The 17776-nt window shown below is 51.3% G+C and overlaps 1 protein-coding gene across 2 annotated transcripts in view; it reads left to right on the top strand.

Moving 5' to 3' along the window:
* Positions 1-17776, top strand: part of ZFYVE26 (zinc finger FYVE-type containing 26) — a 740905-nt gene that overhangs the window by 337769 nt on the left and 385360 nt on the right. The gene's annotated exons all lie outside the window — the stretch shown is intronic.

Genomic DNA, 17776 nt, shown 5'->3' with positions numbered 1-17776 from the left:
CCAGTGTGTGAAATGAAGACTTGCACTACTTCTGCCTGCTCTACTCTCGGTCTAAACAAATCCATACTGTTCTAACTCTGTCAGTGATACAGTTTTGCATTGCTGCTGACTGTGCTTTAAATACAGTATGTGTGAGGAATACTTGCAGTGCTGCTGTCCGTTTCTGTGTTTTTTAGGGAAACTTGCACAGCTGCTTCATTTGGTGCCCCTGTTGCTTACGTGAGAGAAGCTTGTGATGCTACTGTCCCTTCAGTAAAGGTTCTGTGTGGCAAACTCTTGCAAGGTTGCATCATGTGCTGTACCTGGTCTATGTGTGAGAGAAGCTTGTGCTCCCGCTGTCCCTTCAGTAAATGTTCTGCGTGGTGGACTCTTGCAAGGTTGCTTCATGTGCTGTACCTGTTCTGTGCGTGAGAGAAGCTTGTGCTCCCGCTGTCCCTTCAGTAAGGGTTCTGTGTGGTGGACTCTTGCAAGGTTGCTTCATGTGCTTCACCTGTTCTGTGTGTGAGAGAAGCTTGTGCTCCCGCTGTCCCTTCATTGAAGTTTTTGTGTGGTGCACTCTTGCAGGGTTGCTTCATGTGCTGCCCTGTTCTATGTGTGAGATAAGATTGTGCTGCTGCTGTCTTTATAGTAAGGGTTCTGCATGGTGGACTCTCGCAAGAAGCTTGCTTCATGTGCTGTACCTGTTCTTTGTGTGAGAGAAACTTGTGCTGCTGCTAAAAAAACTCTCTCTGTTCAACATCCAATTGCTGGAGTCATAGAGATACGTCGAGTTTCTATCTGCAACATATTTTAAACCTTGGGAATATGCTCTGCCTAGACTAAAATGTTCCTTGTCAAACAATACTTCCAGGACACCTTCGCCATATTTGTCAATCCCTTCAAATGAGGATTTCTCATCCGCTTGACGTATCTCACCGCAGACGCTTTGTCATTTCTCAACATAAAATAACGTTTTGCCGTGCCCTCTGAAAAACATTCTACCACAAGTGAACCAGCTAGTACTTCTAGAGAATTGATCTTGAAAGACTTTTCTTCCTATAACTAAAGGCGCCAGGGAGAGGTGTGCAAAGAACAATAGCTAAAACAGAGAAACACAGTCTCCAGTTGTTGAAGAAACATTGTGAAGCAAAGACCAGATCTATTGGGTTTGCCAATGCATGCTTGTTTGTATATGTGAGAAACTGGAAGTGGTGCCTGCTGAAACTGTTGTGTGTGAGAGCTTGTACTGCTGTTGTCTGAGGAGCTTAGTCTGAGTGAATTTGGGAGGTTTTTCCTGCTGCTATTTGTGCAGAACCTGTTCTGTTTTCAGTGCAATGTACTGCAGTTCTGTACAGTAGATTCTTTTGTATGAGGGGAGTGTGCCTGTCTGCAGTGTGTACATTATTTATTCTTTTTATGTTAGTGAAGCTTGACAAAAACTTCCTTTCCACTGTGTAAAAACAAAACTCCTGCATATGTCAGGCTCGTTTTATCAATTGACCTTTAGGCGAGAACATTTGACTTCTGAAAATCCCCTTTTCTAGAAATATCCAAGCCCCATTCTGTGTATTCCTCAAAGCTGTACCACCCATGCCATATCTAACTCAACCAAATTTCGCCATATATGTTAAACTGGAAGGTGCAAAATGCTTTGTCACATTCTTTTACTAACACTAGTACAAAGAATGGCTGTTAACCATTGTTTTGGAAGCAGTATGTTCAAAACACGTCTTGTGCCTTCCGTGCTAGTAAAGATTGATAAAATTAATAATTATTTTACGCATTCCTTTTCCAGGACAGCACCCTTTACTTTATAGGCTCTTTGGGGGAGGTTACTCCTATGTAATCTAGTCCAACTTAATCCATAACCAACTTTCACCCTTTTGAACATGCCAGGCGCGCTATATTTGTGGTCAGTGGAATCGGGTGGTGGAAATGGGGGACCAAATTATGTGGCACGATTGAGCAGACTATGCTGATTAAGGCAGCACATTCTGTGGCAGTATTGTTTGCTTAGCTTGTCATTTTTAATACACATTAATAATGTCTGGGCAAGTGTTCACCTGATTAGTACTAGTTTAGCGCCTGGTTACAGAACTCAGCAGCTAAAAGATTACCCATTAACCTTCAAAAAGTGTCTGCTACTGTGTGGCGTCACATGTGTAACAACTTTGAGATAGAAAGAAAAATATTGGTACGAGGCATGTGAGCTGTAACTCACATGCTTTGCATAGTCTGCCATGTAGTGTTGGGTCCGGATGCTTGCACTTTGTTTTTCTTCGAAGAAGTCTTTTCCAGTCACGAGGTAGGTAACTCCTCCTTTCGGTTATAGTGCGGATGGGCATCGACTCCATTGTTTTTTCCCGCCATCGAGTTCGGATGTGAATTGCGGTGCTCCGGTTCGACACCGTTTCTGGGGTTCCCCTCGACGCGCAATCCACTACCCTAGACGGTATTGTTTCTCGATCATGTTTCCAATTCTCGGCGTATCGTTTCGGGTCAAAGTCTTCGATCGGAAGATTCGTGGAGGGCCGTTGGGCCTACCCGCGTCTGGCTTGCTAGCATTCGATGGACCGGACTCCATTCAAATTCTGTCCTGAGTGTCGTGCTAAGTTCTCATCCAGGGGATACTCATCAATAGTCATAATCTATGAATAATCCCCGCCCATGTGCGGGATCCCGGAGCATATAGAAAATACATATATATACACATATATATATATATACATATGTGATAACATATAAATGCAGCCTAATAATGTTCAAAACATGGCAATGCTGTAAATTACATATTTTTGCATAGTAGTGCCCCCGTAACCCGTAAGGAAAAAAGGAAGCATCAGGCAAATTATAACACAGCACTGCTTTATTGCCATAAAGCAACATGTAATTGTAGGCATTCGCCAGTAGGCTACAGTAGAGTATCAAGAAACCAAGAAAACTGACACCCTGCCTTTAAGGCATTAGAGTAGGGGGACCGTGCCTTTAAGGCCTGCCCGTGACCCCCTGCTCCCATAATGCACTACAGGTGGCAGTTGGGCCAGTTCTTTTTTCCGGCTCCTTCTGTGAGGATCCTGGAGCTTGAGCTCTTCAGTTTTTTGACTGAAATTTTGAATTACAGCTTTTTCAAGCTTTTTTCGACGTTTTCTGGCTTTTTAGGGCTGATTCTGCTGGTTTCCACTGAATTTTCCAATTTTTTCCTGTCAGAATGTCTCCTTTATTTAGGAAATGCCCTTCTTGTGGTAATAAAATGGCACTGGCGGATCCACACTCGGTGTGTATTGTGTGTTTACCATCTAAACACGATCCTGACCAGTGTCCCCACTGCAAGAAGTTCTCAAAGCGCACTCTGAGAGACAGAGAGCGCATTAAACTGCATGCAAGACTGGAGAAGGAACGAAGCCGTCGTGAAGGCGAACATTCCTCATCAAGACCACCTTCTTCAGCTACGCAAGTACAGAAACGGCGACATACCAGCTCCCCGGGCTCCAAGAAGACCAGGAGTCCAAGAGGTTCGACGTCGAGGATGCCGGCGAAAAGGCAGAGAACTTCGGCGTCGAGGGATTCATCCCACCATCAAGAGTCTCCGCTGCGCAAAAGTAAGTCGGCGTCGAGAGGCGGCCCTTCGGGCTCGAAGGCTGCTAGTCTGGTGACATCTGGACTGTCTCCGTCGACGTCGAGGCTTCCGTCGACGTCGAGACACTCTCCGCCACCCTCGAGGGGGTCGACGTCGAGAGATGCGGCGACGTACATTCCGCCGCGAGTGGGCCGGTCGCCGTCGATGGTTACCCCCACTCGGCGACATAGAAGGTCGACGTCGAGAGGAAGATCGACGTCAAGATCACCAGGTCGACGTCGAGAGAGGTCGACGGCGAAGTCGCCCAGTCGACGTCGAGACAGGTCGACGGCGAAGTCGCCCGGTCGACGTCGAGAGAGGTCGAAGTCGTCCAGTCGACGTCGAGAGAGGTCGACGTCGAAGTCGCTTGGTCGACGGCAGGAGAGGTCGACGTCGAAGTCGCCCAGACGACGTCAAGAGAGGTCGACGTCGAAGACACGGCCGACGTCGAGGTCATCTAGCCGACGTCAGGTGCCAGAGAAGAGGAGATCGACGTCGAGGTCTCCGCGATCGGCGTCGAGACCGCAGTCGAGACCAGAACGGCATACCTCACACTTGCCGATGGTGACGCAGACGTCGTCTACGTCAAGGGATTCGAGGGCGAAAGCTGGACCGCCCGCAGAGAGGTCCCCAGGAGAACAGTCATCATCTCCGGGACTGCACATCGTGCAAATATCTCTGGAAAGATCACCCGAGGCTCCAGAGCGGTTTGGACTGTCACCGCGCTGGTTACGAGATGTGGGCGCTGGCGCATGTCGGAGTCCGGGATCGGACTACTCCCGCATGTATTCCCCACCGCGCAGGAGTAAATCGCCTCCGAGGGATCCAAGGCCAATTTCACCACGCCGGTCTCGTTCCAGGGACCATCGCACCGCGCCAAAACGTCCAAGATCTCCGTCCAAGCGCAGATCAGGATCAAGGGCTCACCATAGCGAACGCTCCCACAAGAGGCGACGCACCAGGTCGTCCACTGGGACTTCATCCACAAGATCTTCAGTCCGGGACTACTCTCCTACTTTTTCATCCACGCCTCCATCGCGAGTGTCCCCGGTGGATGACATTATAACTTTCTCGGACGTCCTGGGTAGAGGGGCGCAGAAGTTGAACATCGCACTGCACGTCCCTCAGGCACCCACTTCTGTGATCTTTGACACTTTACACCATCGGTCAGCTCCCAGACCTCTGCTCCCGTTGGTGCCAGGATTGTTAGAACCAGCGATGGCCACGTTCCTTACACCGGCTACAGCGGGCTCGGTCCCCTCGAGAATAGCAAAGAAGTACAAGGCTCCGACCGAGGACCCTTTATTCTTGAGGGCGGACCCGCCAGCGGATTCGGTGATAGTGGCGGCGGCCATGAAGTCTCACTCAGCCTCAGTATCTGCTACTGTCCCCCCTGAGAAGGACAGCAAGCTGATGGACTCCTACGGCAGGAGAATGTGCAACACCTCGGCTTCGCACATGAAGATCGCTAGCGCTTCAGCCCTGCTGGGGAGGTATGATCGTTCCCTATGGGATTCCCTGGCCAGATTCGTGGAGAAATTGCCTAGGGAGGACAGGCAGGACTTCACGGAGATCCTCCATGAAGGCGGACTGGTGGCCAACCAAGTAATAAGCGCAGCGGCGGATGCATCAGACCTAGCCGCGCATGGCTACTCCCATGGCATCTGCTCCCGCCGTTCGGCCTGGCTCAGATTAACGGGCCTCAAGCCAGATGCACAAAAAAGAATTCTTAACCTGCCGTTTAATGGATCATCGCTATTTGGAGCTCATGCGGACGACCAAATGAGCAAGATGAAAACGGAATTGGACACCGTAAAGGCTGTGGGACCGGAAAAACGCAAAGAGTTCCGCAAGCGCTTTCGCCAGGGCGACAAACGTGCCTTTCACCAGCGCGTTCAAACGCCCCAATGGTCCTCTCAAAACCAACAGAGGTCCCAGTTTCAGCAAAGGGGCCGGGGCAGAGGAAGAGGAAATGCCAAACAGCAGCAGTCCTCTAACAAGCAGCCTCCTAAGCAGTGAAAACTTACTTCCTCCGCGCTCGTTCGCCACTCCGGTAGGAGGAAGTATCACCGCTCACCTGGCAGAGTGGAATGCAATTACAAACGACAGATGGGTGCTGAGTATTGTAGAGCGGGGCTACTTGCTGAGGTTCAAATCCCCCCCTCCGCAGGTACCCCCACGGAAACAGCCACTCCCTACCAGCCAAAACAAGCTTTTAAAGGACGAAGTTGCCACTCTCCTCTCCAAAAACGCCATAGAGGAAGTTCCAAACAGGCAGAGAAATCAGGGAGTGTATTCCCGGTATTTTCTTGTTCAGAAAAGAGGAGCGATCGGAGACTACAGACCCATCCTCGATCTCCGCCTACTCAACAGATTTCTCAGAAGAGAAAAATTCAGGATGCTAGCACTGCACCAGATTTTCCCACATCTACACCAGGGGGACTGGATGTGTGCCATAAACATTACAGGATGCATACTTCCACATTCCTGTCTCAGCGAAACATCGGAAGTTTCTCAGATTTCGCATCCTTCGCCAACATTATCAATACAAGGTCCTGCCATTCGGCCTCAAGTCCGCGCCACGAACATTCTCAAAGTGCATGGCGGTGGTGGCTGCATTTCTCCGCAAACGGAAGATATTCGTCTATCCCTATCTAGACGACTGGCTCTTAAAAAGTTCCACTCCGGCTCGTCTCCAGAGTCATCTCTCGTTCTGCCTAAACCTTCTACACTCGTTGGGCCTTCAGGTCAACTACAGGAAGTCGATCCTCAATCCAACTCAGCGGATCCAATACCTGGGCGCCTCTCTAGACTCCGCAAGCGTGTGTCCTTCGGAGGAGAGGTTATCCTCCATGCTGCAAAAAAGCTGCACGCTTCTCAGCACGGAATATCCCACAGCCAGACAAGTGTCATCTCTCCTGGGATCCATGGCCTCGTGCATCTACATCGTGCCCAACGCACGTCTGCACATGCGTCCTCTGCAGTAAGACCTAGAGGATCAGTGGTCGCAGAGGTCCGGCCGCTGGGAGGATCACATTACCCTTCATCAAGCCGCCAAAGATTCCATCCGGTGGTGGATGAAGCGCTCCCATCTGCTTCACGGCGTCCCTTTCCATCAGGCGCCTCCGACACAGACAGTGGTCACAGACGCCTCCATGCAGGGCTGGGGGGCTCATATGGGCCAGCTTCAAGTACAAGGTCTCTGGTCCACTACCGAACAGAGCTATCACATCAACTTCTTGGAGCTCCGAGCAGTCCATCTCGCTCTCAAGTCCCTGTACCCATCCCTGCAGACCGACTATGTTCAGGTTCAGACGGACAATACCACAACTATGTTCTATCTGAACAAGCAAGGAGGGACCAGATCACGGGTCCTGTCTCTGGAGGCCCAATCAATCTGGAGATGGCTTCTGGCGAGAAACCTGACGATCGTCGCGGTTCACCTGCCAGGGGCCCTGAACGTGCAGGCAGACGGCCTCAGCAGAGACTTCGTCGAAGCGCACGACTGGGTGCTCAACGAAGACGTCGCTCAAGACATCTTCCGCTTGTGGGGCACACCGGACATCGATCTGTTCGCAGACGCGGACAACAATAAATGCCCCGTCTTCGCCTCCAGGTTCCTTCAACGGGGGTCCCAGGGGAACGCGCTTTTGATCAGCTGGTCGAGGACATTGCTTTACGCTTTTCCTCCTCTCCCTCTCATCCCGGCTGTGATTCAGAAGTTCTACAGGGCCAGAACTCGGATGATCCTAATAGCACCGGAGTGGACCCGGCAGTGGTGGTACCCAGATCTACTCCAGCTGTCGGAGGTACCACAGAGGAGGTTGCCATGCCTGCCGAACTTGCTGACCAAGGACAAGGGGAGAGTGTTCCACCCCAATCTCCCCTCCCTCCGCTTGACGGCATGGCTCCTGAATTCATCCAGTACGGACATCTAGATCTTCCACCGGACTGTATGAACATTCTTCGGGAAGCAAAGAGGCCCTCCACGAGGAAGTCGTATGGCTTTAAATGGAAAAGATTCTGCTTCTGGTGTAGAGATAACACCCTTGATCCGATCCGGGGTCAAGAACAGGTTATTCTCCCCTACTTACTGTACTTGGCGAAGTCTGGGTTAAAGTACTCTTCCATCAGAGTACACTTAGCTGCTATTACAGCCTACAGGAAGTCTCCTACCCAGACCTCATTCTTTCAGATGCCAGTGGTAAAGGATTTCTTAGAAGGGCTTAAGAAAGTTTACCCACCTGTGAGGTCTCCTTCCCCTTCCTGGGAACTTAACATCGTTCTCTCTAAGCTGATGGGAGCACCTTTTGAGCCGATTCATAAGGCCTCCTTGCAACATTTGACCTGGAAGGCTGCCTTCTTAGTAGCCATCACTTCGGCCCGTAGGGTTAGTGAAATTCAGGCCCTCTGCTGCAAGGAACCTTACACTGTGTTTCATGCTAATAGGGTGGTGCTCCGTACTCATCCGAGCTTCCTGCCCAAGGTGGTTTCGGACTTCCACATTAATCAGGTGATCACGTTGCCCACCTTCTTTCCTCAGCCGACCACTCCCCCGGAGAGAGCTCTACACTCTCTTGACCTCCGGAGGGTTTTGAAATTCTATCTGGCTAAGACCCTTACTTTTAGAAAGTCAGACAGGCTCTTTGTTAACTATGGACCCACTAATACCGGGCTGGCTGCGACCAAGAGGTCTATCTCTAGATGGATTGTCTCTTGTATAGCTTTGGCTTACCAACTGTCCCACAAAGTTCTACAGGGTAAACCTAGAGCACACTCTACTCGAGGGAAAGCTTCTACTGTAGCACTCCTTCGCAACGTTCCCATGTCTGAGATCTGTAAAGCGGCTACATGGCGCTCAGTCCATACTTTTACGCGCCATTACTGCCTAGATTCAGACGCGCAGGCCGACGCCCAGGTGGGGCAGGCTTCTCTGAGGAACCTGTTTGCATAACTGTAAATGCAAAATGTGTTTTGCTGTTTATTTTTTAACTGTTTTTGCTCATCCGCGAGACTTTGGGTATGGGCTTGCTACTCTATTCATAGATTATGACTATTGATGAGTATCCCCTGGATGAGAAGGATTAGTTACTTACCTGTAATCCTAGTTCTCATCCAGGGGTATACTCATCAAAGTCATAAGCGACCCACCCACCTCCCCGGACGAGCAATGTTTTCTCTTTAAATAAGTGATGTATGGAAGGCAGATCTACTCAGGTGCGGAGGCACCGCAAAAAGAACTGGCCCAACTGCCACCTGTAGTGCATCATGGGAGCAGGGGGTCACGGGCAGGCCTTAAAGGCACGGTCCCCCTACTCTAATGCCTTAAAGGCAGGGTGTCAGTTTTCTTGGTTTCTTGATACTCTACTGCAGCCTACTGGCGAATGCCTACAATTACATGTTGCTTTATGGCAATAAAGCAGTTCTGTGTTATAATTTGCCTGATGCTTCCTTTTTTCCTTACGGGTTACGGGGGCACTACTATGCAAAAATATGTATTTACAGCATTGCCATGTTTTGAACATTATTAGGCTGCATTTATATGTTATCACATATGTATATATATATATGTGTATATATATGTATTTTCTATATGCTCCGGGATCCCGCACATGGGCGGGGATTATTCATAGATTATGACTTCGATGAGTATACCCCTGGATGAGAACTAGGATTACAGGTAAGTAACTAATCCTTTCTTCGCACCATCTTGCATAAAGTGTGCAATCACTGTCTATCCCCGGAAGACGACAAACAAGACTGCGACGTGTGTCGATGGTTTCGATCCAAGAAGACACTCCGTGACTGTCTGGCTCGACATCACAAAATGCACCAACAAAGCGGCTCAGAACCGGACATCTTCGGTGAAGATTCCGACCAGGAAGAATTCCACGCACAAGGAGTCGAAGACGAAGGGGAACCCATCACTGTGCCCGAAGCCGACTCCGACATGAAAGAACAAGAGCAGGTAACTCCGGGTCAGCGCACCCTGAGTACAGACAACCCCCTGCCCCAACATTTGTCGAAGAAAAAGGCTACGGTCCTTCCTCTGCCCTCGGGCTAAGTTCGGCACAGAGAAAAAGTTTTGGACACCCTGCCCTCCGGCCTGGCACCAAAACACAAATCAAAGCCTTCCGGCTCGAGATCGAGTCGGCCCCATGTTGATGCTCAACCAAAACCTTCGACATCGAAATCGAAGCACGTTGTTGTGGCCATTCCCTCGCTACCGAAGAATTAATCTTCGGAGCCAAAGGGCTATAATACAGAGCCCATCACACACAACGATCCGGATCTATACCCTTCCAGACCCTCACCACCTGATGACAACATAGGGTATATAGAGCTACTTAAAAGGGCTGCTCAATACCATGGGGTGGAATTACATAAAGAGGCTCTTGAAGAGGATTTTCTATTTGAGACCTTAAGTTCCTCTCAGATATCAACACAGACACTACCTTTGCTTTAGGGAATGTTTAAACATACTGACGAGATTTTTAAAGACCCTGTGCAGGCAAGAATTATCACGCCCAAAATTGAGAAAAAGTACAAGCCAGCACCTACTGAACCCACTTACATCAGGGGTCAACTTCCATTGGACTCCCTTGTAGTCTCCAGCACTCGCAAAATAGCAAACTCACAAACTTTCCGGAGATGCCCCTCCTCCTGATAAGGAGTCAAAATTAATTGATGCCTCGGGCAAAAGAATAGCATCGCAAGCAGCCAATCACTGGCGAATTGCAAATGCACACGCTCTTTGAGCTTGCTACGATGGAGCTCATTATGGTGAGATAGACAAATTAATGCAGTTCTTATCCGATGAGTACAAAACCAAAGCTAGGGACATAATTCTGGAGGGGAAATAATTACCAATACTTCTATTAGGTGCACCTTAGACGCAGCAGACACAGCAGCACGTACGGTCAACACCAGAATGTTGCTACGCAGACATGCTTGGCTCAGAATTTCGGGGTTCAAACCCGAGGTCCCAGACTCAATTCTGAATCAACCCTTTAATAAAGAGCACCTATTCGGCCCTGCAGTGGACACTTCTCTAAAGAAGATGAAAAAAGACACCAAGTTCGCAAACTCCATGGGGGCTCTGCAACTCTCTTCCAATTGGGAATCCTTTTGTCACTCCTTTCACAGTCCTGGTCAGTCCTGGAGCACTTTGTTTACATGACTCTTTCTTTCCTTTCAGAGTGCAGGGCAGAGATATCAGACGCCCCACAGTAGGTGGAGCCAGCATTGTGGAGGAAAGGCACAGCCCTGGAGCACTCTGTTGACATGAATCCTTCTCTCCTTTCACAGTGCAGGGCAGAGACCTCACACTCACCACAGGGGGTGGAGCCAGCATTGTGGAGGAAAGGCACAGCCCTGGAGCACTCTGTTGACATGATTCCTTCTCTCATTTCACAGTGCAGGGCAGAGACATCAGACGCACCACAGGGGGTGGAGCCAGCACGGTGGGGGGCAGGCACAGTCCTATTCAGGTCCCAGGTGCAACTCCTCACTCCCATCTAGATGCAGATCTCTCTATTCACCACTGGGCGGACTCACCCTGTCTCCTGGAATTCCCCAGCCCTGTCACTCAAACTCCAGACAGGGAATACACAACCTAGCAGAGGCAGGTTTGGATAGTTTAGACAAGAAAATACCTACTTTCTAAAAGTGGTATTTTCAAACACAGAATGTTAAAACCAACTTTACTAAAAGATGTATTTTATCATTCTGAGTTCATGCATACTAAATTCGAATTTCTACCATGTTCTCTGAGTCAGTTAGGATTATAAGATGTAATAATCAAACTGCCCATTCTGGCCTATGGAGAACAGGTAGCCTTGCAATATTGAAAAACGAAAATGGCTGTAATTCACTATTGGGACATGCCACACACACCAGGGCATGTCCTACCTTTCACATACAATGCACCCTGCCCACAGGGGTACCTTGGGCCTACCTTAGGGGTGACTAACATGTAGAAAAGTGAAGGTTTAGGGACTTGCAAGTGTGTGCACTTGCCAAGTCGACATCGCAGCCCCAGGCTGCACACAGGCTCTGCAATGGCAGGCCTTAGACACACTTTACAGGCTGTTTGCGTGGGTGGCACAATCCAGTGCTGCAGCCCACCAACAGCATTTGATTTATAGGCCCTGGCACTCGCAGTGCACTTTACTAGGGACTGACACATAAATCAAATAGCCAATCATGGAAACACTAATCAAAACATAGTTTACACAGAGAGCATATGCACTTTAGCACTGATCAGCAGTGGTGAAGTGCTCAGAGTCCTAAAACCAACACACATCGGTCAGGAAAAAATAGGAGAAAAAAGCAAAAAGTTTAGGGATAACACTGCAAAAAGGGCCATTTCCAACACAACCCCCTTACAGCCTAAAGCCAGGGAAGAGCAATCCATACCTCGATGGACTTCCCTGCTTGGGGCGATAGAACATGGAACCTGGCCCGCCACAGCAGGGTTTTATTCCCGTTCTATGCCTTCCTGAACCTAGTTGGATCCCTCTATCCATACTCTCAGGGCCCACTAAGCTGACCCATGGGGAGTCCTTCTCACCTGTGAACACCATCTGTGCAGCTGCCTAAACTTACTTTGCTCACAGATGTGTCCCAACAGGCCGACAGTGCCCACATGGCCAACACAGTGGTGTGTCCCAGTCCACCCCTGGGGTGGGACTCCTGTCCCCCTCCCAGGGGCAACCCTGTCCACCAGGACAGGAAGCCACAGTGGCTACCGACAGTTGTCAGTGGGGAGACCCAGGCCTCATGCCTCTCAGGGCTCTCTAACCTCTGTGGCGTAAGAGAGTGAGGGGCGGTAGCCCCAGGTGCCTGGCACACTGTCCGCTCTCCCTCTTGTCAGCTCAGGGATGACATCCTGGCACTGACCCCTCAGCCCAGGGTCTGTACCCGGCGGCTGGACAGGAGACTGGGGTGGGCTCTTCCACACCCTGTCCTCCTCCACTGTGCTCTGTACCCTCCCACCTGGAGCGGTACCCCCTTCCAGAATTGTCAGGGCACCTGTGGCAGGTGTCCTGCACAATTCACCCACCAGTTGAAATGAAATGAAATGAAATGAAATGAAAAGGGGTTTTGTAGAGCGCGACTGCTGCCCTAGGGCGTCCAAGCGCTGAATAGAGGGGGTAGTACTCTGAGGGGCGGGGGGAGGGAGCAAGGGGAGGAATTAGGTTCTGAAGAGGAATGTTTTTAGCTCTTTACGGAAGGACGAGAGGGTGGGGTTGAATCTTAGGGGCAGGGGAAGGGAGTTCCATAATTTAGCGGCATTGAATGTGAAGGACCTGCCTCCTGCTCTAGACCTTTTGATTCTGGGGACTGCGGCAAGAAATGCGTTCGTTGATCGGAGTAGTTTACCGGGGCAGTAGGGGGTGAGAAGTGAGTGATTGATCTCAGGGCTAGCTCTATGGAAGGCTTGATGGGATATGCACAGGGTTTTGAATTTTATTCTTTCCCTGACAGGTAGCCAGTGGAGTGACCGGATCCCAGTTTTAGCCGATTCTCTAAGAGGAATCTGGAGCAGCGTGCGAGCTGCGCAGTTCTGGGTCCGCTGGAGTTTTTGCAGCACGTATTCAGGGGCTCCCAGGTAAAGGGCGTTGTTGAAGTCAAGCCGGGACTGGATAAGGCCCTGAAAGACAACTTGCTTACCTTCAAAGGGCAGGATTGGAAGGATTTTTCTCAACATCCGCATGATCCCAAAGCAGGTTGCTGAGGTTTTAGTTGCCTGAGTGTTGAGGGTGAGTGCTTTGTCGAGCCAGACTCCTAAACTTTTTATGTCCTCCTTCAGGGTTGGTGGTGGGCCTAAGCTGGAGGGCCATAGCTGGTCGATGGTGGTGAGAGTGGGGGGGCCGAGAAGCATGATCTCGGTTTTGTCACAGTTAAGTTTTAGTGAGGATGCTGTCATCCATCTCCTAACATCCTCCATGCAGGCTGTCAGGTTGGCTTGCGGGTGCCCACTGTTCTTCTGTGCCAGGGAGACCACAAGCTGAGTGTCGTCCGCATACGAGATGATCTTGATACCGTATTGGCGGACGACCTCAGCCAGCGGTCTCATGTACACATTGAACAGCGTGGGGCTTAGGGAGGAGCCCTGGGGTACCCCGCAGTTTAGAGGTCTGCTGGTAGAACAGGAGTCACCGTCGAAGACCTGGAAGGTCCTTCCGCTCAAAAAGGATCCTAACCAGTCAAAGGCGTCTCCGTAGACTCCCAGATCGGATAGTCGACACAGCAGAGTTTTGTGGCACACCGTGTCAAACGCGGCGCTCAGATTGAGGAGGACCACTGCCACTGATCCCCCTCGGTCCTAGATCCTCCTAGATTCCTCCGTCACGGCTAGGAGAGCCGTTTCCGTGCCATGTTTGGGGCGGAATCCTGTTTGAGTGGAGTCCAGTCACCGGTTCTCCTTGAGGAATTTAGTGAGGTGGAGATTGATGTGTTTCTCCAGAATCTTGCTTGCCCAAGGTAACCGGGAGATGGGGCGGTAGTTATTAGGGTCGTTGGGATTGAGATTAGGCTTCTTCAGTAGTGCTTTCACCATCGCCTGTTTCCAGGTGGGGGGGAACGACTCCCTTTTGTATGGAGCTGTTAAGTATCTCCATGAGGGTGGGGAGGATGACTTGGCTGGCCATGAACATCGTGCGAGGGGGAGCTGGGTCGCGAGGGGAGCCTGATTTTGTCTGTTGTGCTAGGGATTTGAGTGAATCTGAGTCCAATAGTGGGAAATTGTTCAGAGTCACTCGCGGGAAGTGTTCTGTTGTAATCAGAGGTTGGGATTCAGTGCAGCTAAGCTCCAAATCGGGGGGCTGTGAAGGATAAATATATCTTGTTAATTTTTTGGTAGAAAAATTCGGCTAGATCGTTGCATCGAGCTATGGGATTATCGGCTGAAACTGCAGGGTGGGAGATCTTAGAGAGGCTTTTGACTACTTGGTAGATTTCTCTTGGCTTGGATCTAGCTGCCATAATTTTCTCTTTGTAGTAGGAGGCCTGGGCTATATTTATTTCGAGTTTGTATTCCCTAATGGCTTCCCTATACCTGTTTTTGTCAGTGGTGGCGTATCCCAGGCGCCATTTCCTTTCAAGCTTTCTGCACTGACGTTTTATCTCCCTGAGCTCCTCAGAGTACCAGGGGGCAGTTTCTCGAGCTCTTTTTAACATGGTTTTCCTGGTGGGGAGAATAGAGTCGATGGAATCCTCAATCCATTTGTTGAGTTTCCCGCTGTCAGGTATGGGGTTCTGGGAGAGAGGGGGCTTTGAGACAGATAGTAGGCTCGACCACTGCTCTGGAGGGAGCCTAGACCAGTTTCTCATTTTTCGTGGTATAGGGGTATGGGAAGTGAATTTGTGGATGGACCAATTGAGAGAGATAAGAAAGTGATCAGTCCAGGGGAGGTGTGTGATGGTGCCAACCGAGAGGTTGGGACAGTTGCTAAAGACAGGGTCAAGCAGGTGACCTTTGTTATGAGTGGGGGACCGGATTTGTTGCTCCAGTTGGATAGCGGCCAAGCTAGAGACTAGCTCATTAGCAGTGCTGTCAGTGCTGTTGTCGAAGTGAATATTGAAGTCGCCCAGAACCGTGAAGTTGGAAGAGGACATGGCAGACTCAGCCGCTAGCGATGGTAGTGAGGAGTGGAAGTGGTTCATTGGGCCTGGGGGGCGATACACAAGTGCCCTTGTTAGACTGTCGTTGGGGGTAAGTTTGAGGCAGAAAGACATGCTTTCGCAATCTGGGATTGGGTCCGGTGTGCAGTGGCACTGGTATAAGGATTTATGGATAATTGCAAGACCTCCTCCCTTTCCCTGCATGCGATCCCCGCTCGTCTATTAGCAGAAAGATTTCTGTGCTATGTTTTGGCAGGGACCTGCGGTTTAGGAGCAGTAGGGTGTAGTTTTGCTGGTCCGGTCTAAGTCGGGGGGAGTTGAGCCTAGTATTGCAGTGTTGGCAGGAAGTGGGGAGGTTAAGGGGATGGTGGCGGTGAAGGCAGCAAGCTTCCATGGGGGGTTTAAATCTGAGGAGGGCAGCAGAGCTGTAATGAGTCCTGGGAGGGGAACCAGGGGGGCGGCCCCTGTCACCGGCCGGCCGCAGACGGGCTTGCCTTTAGCGCGCCTTCGGTGCGGTGGCGGCGCGCCCGCTGCGCGTCCGGGGGAGGCACATTATTTTAGGGGATGGGGGGGCGTGGCCTCCCGGCAGTGGGTGTGGGCTGTGGTGAATGGCGGCGATTGCTTTTTCCCACCCGCGGCAGCGCTTTGATCCGCTGCGCGGGGATATCCGGTAGCTTTTGGAGGAGGGAGTGCCCAGGGACAAGTGAGTCACAGGTTAAAAACACAACAATACAGATATTCAATTTTTAAAAAAGCGAATGTCTCTCCCGGCTATTCGCCTCAGGAGTCAGTTTCCTCTAATGCGTGCGGCGGTCAGCGGCGCGACTTATATAGGGCTTTGTGAGGGGGCGTGGCCTCCCGACAGTGGGCGTGGCCTGTGGGCTGTGGTGAATGGCGGCGATTGCTTTTTCCCATCCGCGGCAGAGCTTAGATCCGCTGCGCGGGGATATCAGGTAGCTTTTGGAGGAGGGAGTGCCCAGGGACAAGTAAGTCACAGGTTAAAAACACAACACTACAGATATTCAATTTTTTAAAAAAGCGAACGTCTCTCCCGGCTATTCGCCTCAGGAGTCAGTTTCCTCTAATACGTGCGGCGGTCAGCGGCGCGACTTATATAGGGCTTTGTGAGGGAGCGTGGCTTCCCGACAGTGGGCGTGGCCTGTGGTGAATGGCGGCGATTGCTTTTTCCCACCCGCGGCAGCGCTTAGATCCGCTGCGCGGGGATATCAGGTAGCTTTTGGAGGAGGGAATGCCCAGGGACAAGTGAGTCACAGGTTAAAAACACAACAATACAGATATTCAATTTTTAAAAAAGCAAACGTCTCTCCCGGCTATTCGCCTCAGGAGTCAGTTTCCTCTAGTTCCTCAGTTCAGGGGTGCTATCCAGCAACTGGTACACCAGCCCAGGGTCTGTACCCTGAGGCTGAACAAGGGACTGGGGTGGACTCTCCCACACCCGGCCCTCCTCCTTGGGGCTCTGTACCCTCCCACCTGGAGCGGCACCACCAGAAGACCAACTAGTAGGGGGACTGTTAGCAGTCACCCCTCCCTCCAGGTCAGGGGGGACACCCTGCACCTGGCCCTCCAACCCAGGGTCTGTACCTTTAGGCTGGACCTGTGCCTGGCAACCCAGGACTTCCGGGGGAGTACACCAACCCCCCCCAAGGGAAGCACACTCCTCATGAGTTGTGTAGGGAGTCTGCCTGGCGCAGGTCTCCAGCCTCCTGTCCACCTGACAGAGCATGAAGACCCCCTAGGCCAGAAGTGGCCTCACCAGGGTCAGTCCCAGGGCGCTCTGACCTCAGAGCTGGCAACCCCTGACCCACTGGTGCTTCCAGAATTATCAGGGCACCTGTGGCAGGTGTCCTTCCCAATTCTCCCACCAGTGCAGGACCTCTCTCCAGCAACTGGTCTACCAACCTAGGGTCTAAACCCTCAAGTTGAACCGGGGTCAGAGGTGTGGACCGCCTCCCTCTGCACCCCCTTCCAGAGTTCTGCACCCTCCCACCTGGAGTGGTACCCCTAGAAGACAACCCGGTCAGGACACTGCTTACAGTCGTCCTTCCCTCCAGGCCAGGCAGGACCTGAACCTGGCTTTCCAACCCAGGAACTAAACCCTGCAGCTGAGCACCTGCCTGGCGCACCAGGACTTTCTTGGGAGCACGCATGCCCCCCTGAGGGTAACACATGACTCATGTGTTGTGTGATAGTCTGCCTGGCGTAGATCTCCTGACTTCTGTCCATCTGACAGTGCACGAAGATCCCCCAAGAAAAAAGTGGCGTCACCATGGTCACTGCTAGGAGGCTCAGCCCTTCTGGTTGGCCCCTGGCCCACTGGTTCTTCCACTGGGGAATGCATCCCCCTCTCACCCCTCCCTCTGGCCTCATGCACTCTCCCAACTGGAGCAGTGCTGCCGGACACCAGAACCGGTGGGATACTAATTACAGCAGTCCCTCTCAGTTCCCCACACACTAGGGGATCCCCATCATGGGGTGGCCTTCCGGTACAGTCTAGGCTCCCCACCTGGTGTTCCCCAATGGAACCACCCAGGC

This window comes from Triturus cristatus, chromosome 9 (genome assembly GCF_964204655.1).
Source record: "Triturus cristatus chromosome 9, aTriCri1.1, whole genome shotgun sequence".
Lineage (NCBI taxonomy): Eukaryota > Metazoa > Chordata > Amphibia > Caudata > Salamandridae > Triturus > Triturus cristatus.
Note: the sequence above shows the minus strand (reverse complement) of the source record. Positions and strands in the feature narration are given on the sequence as shown.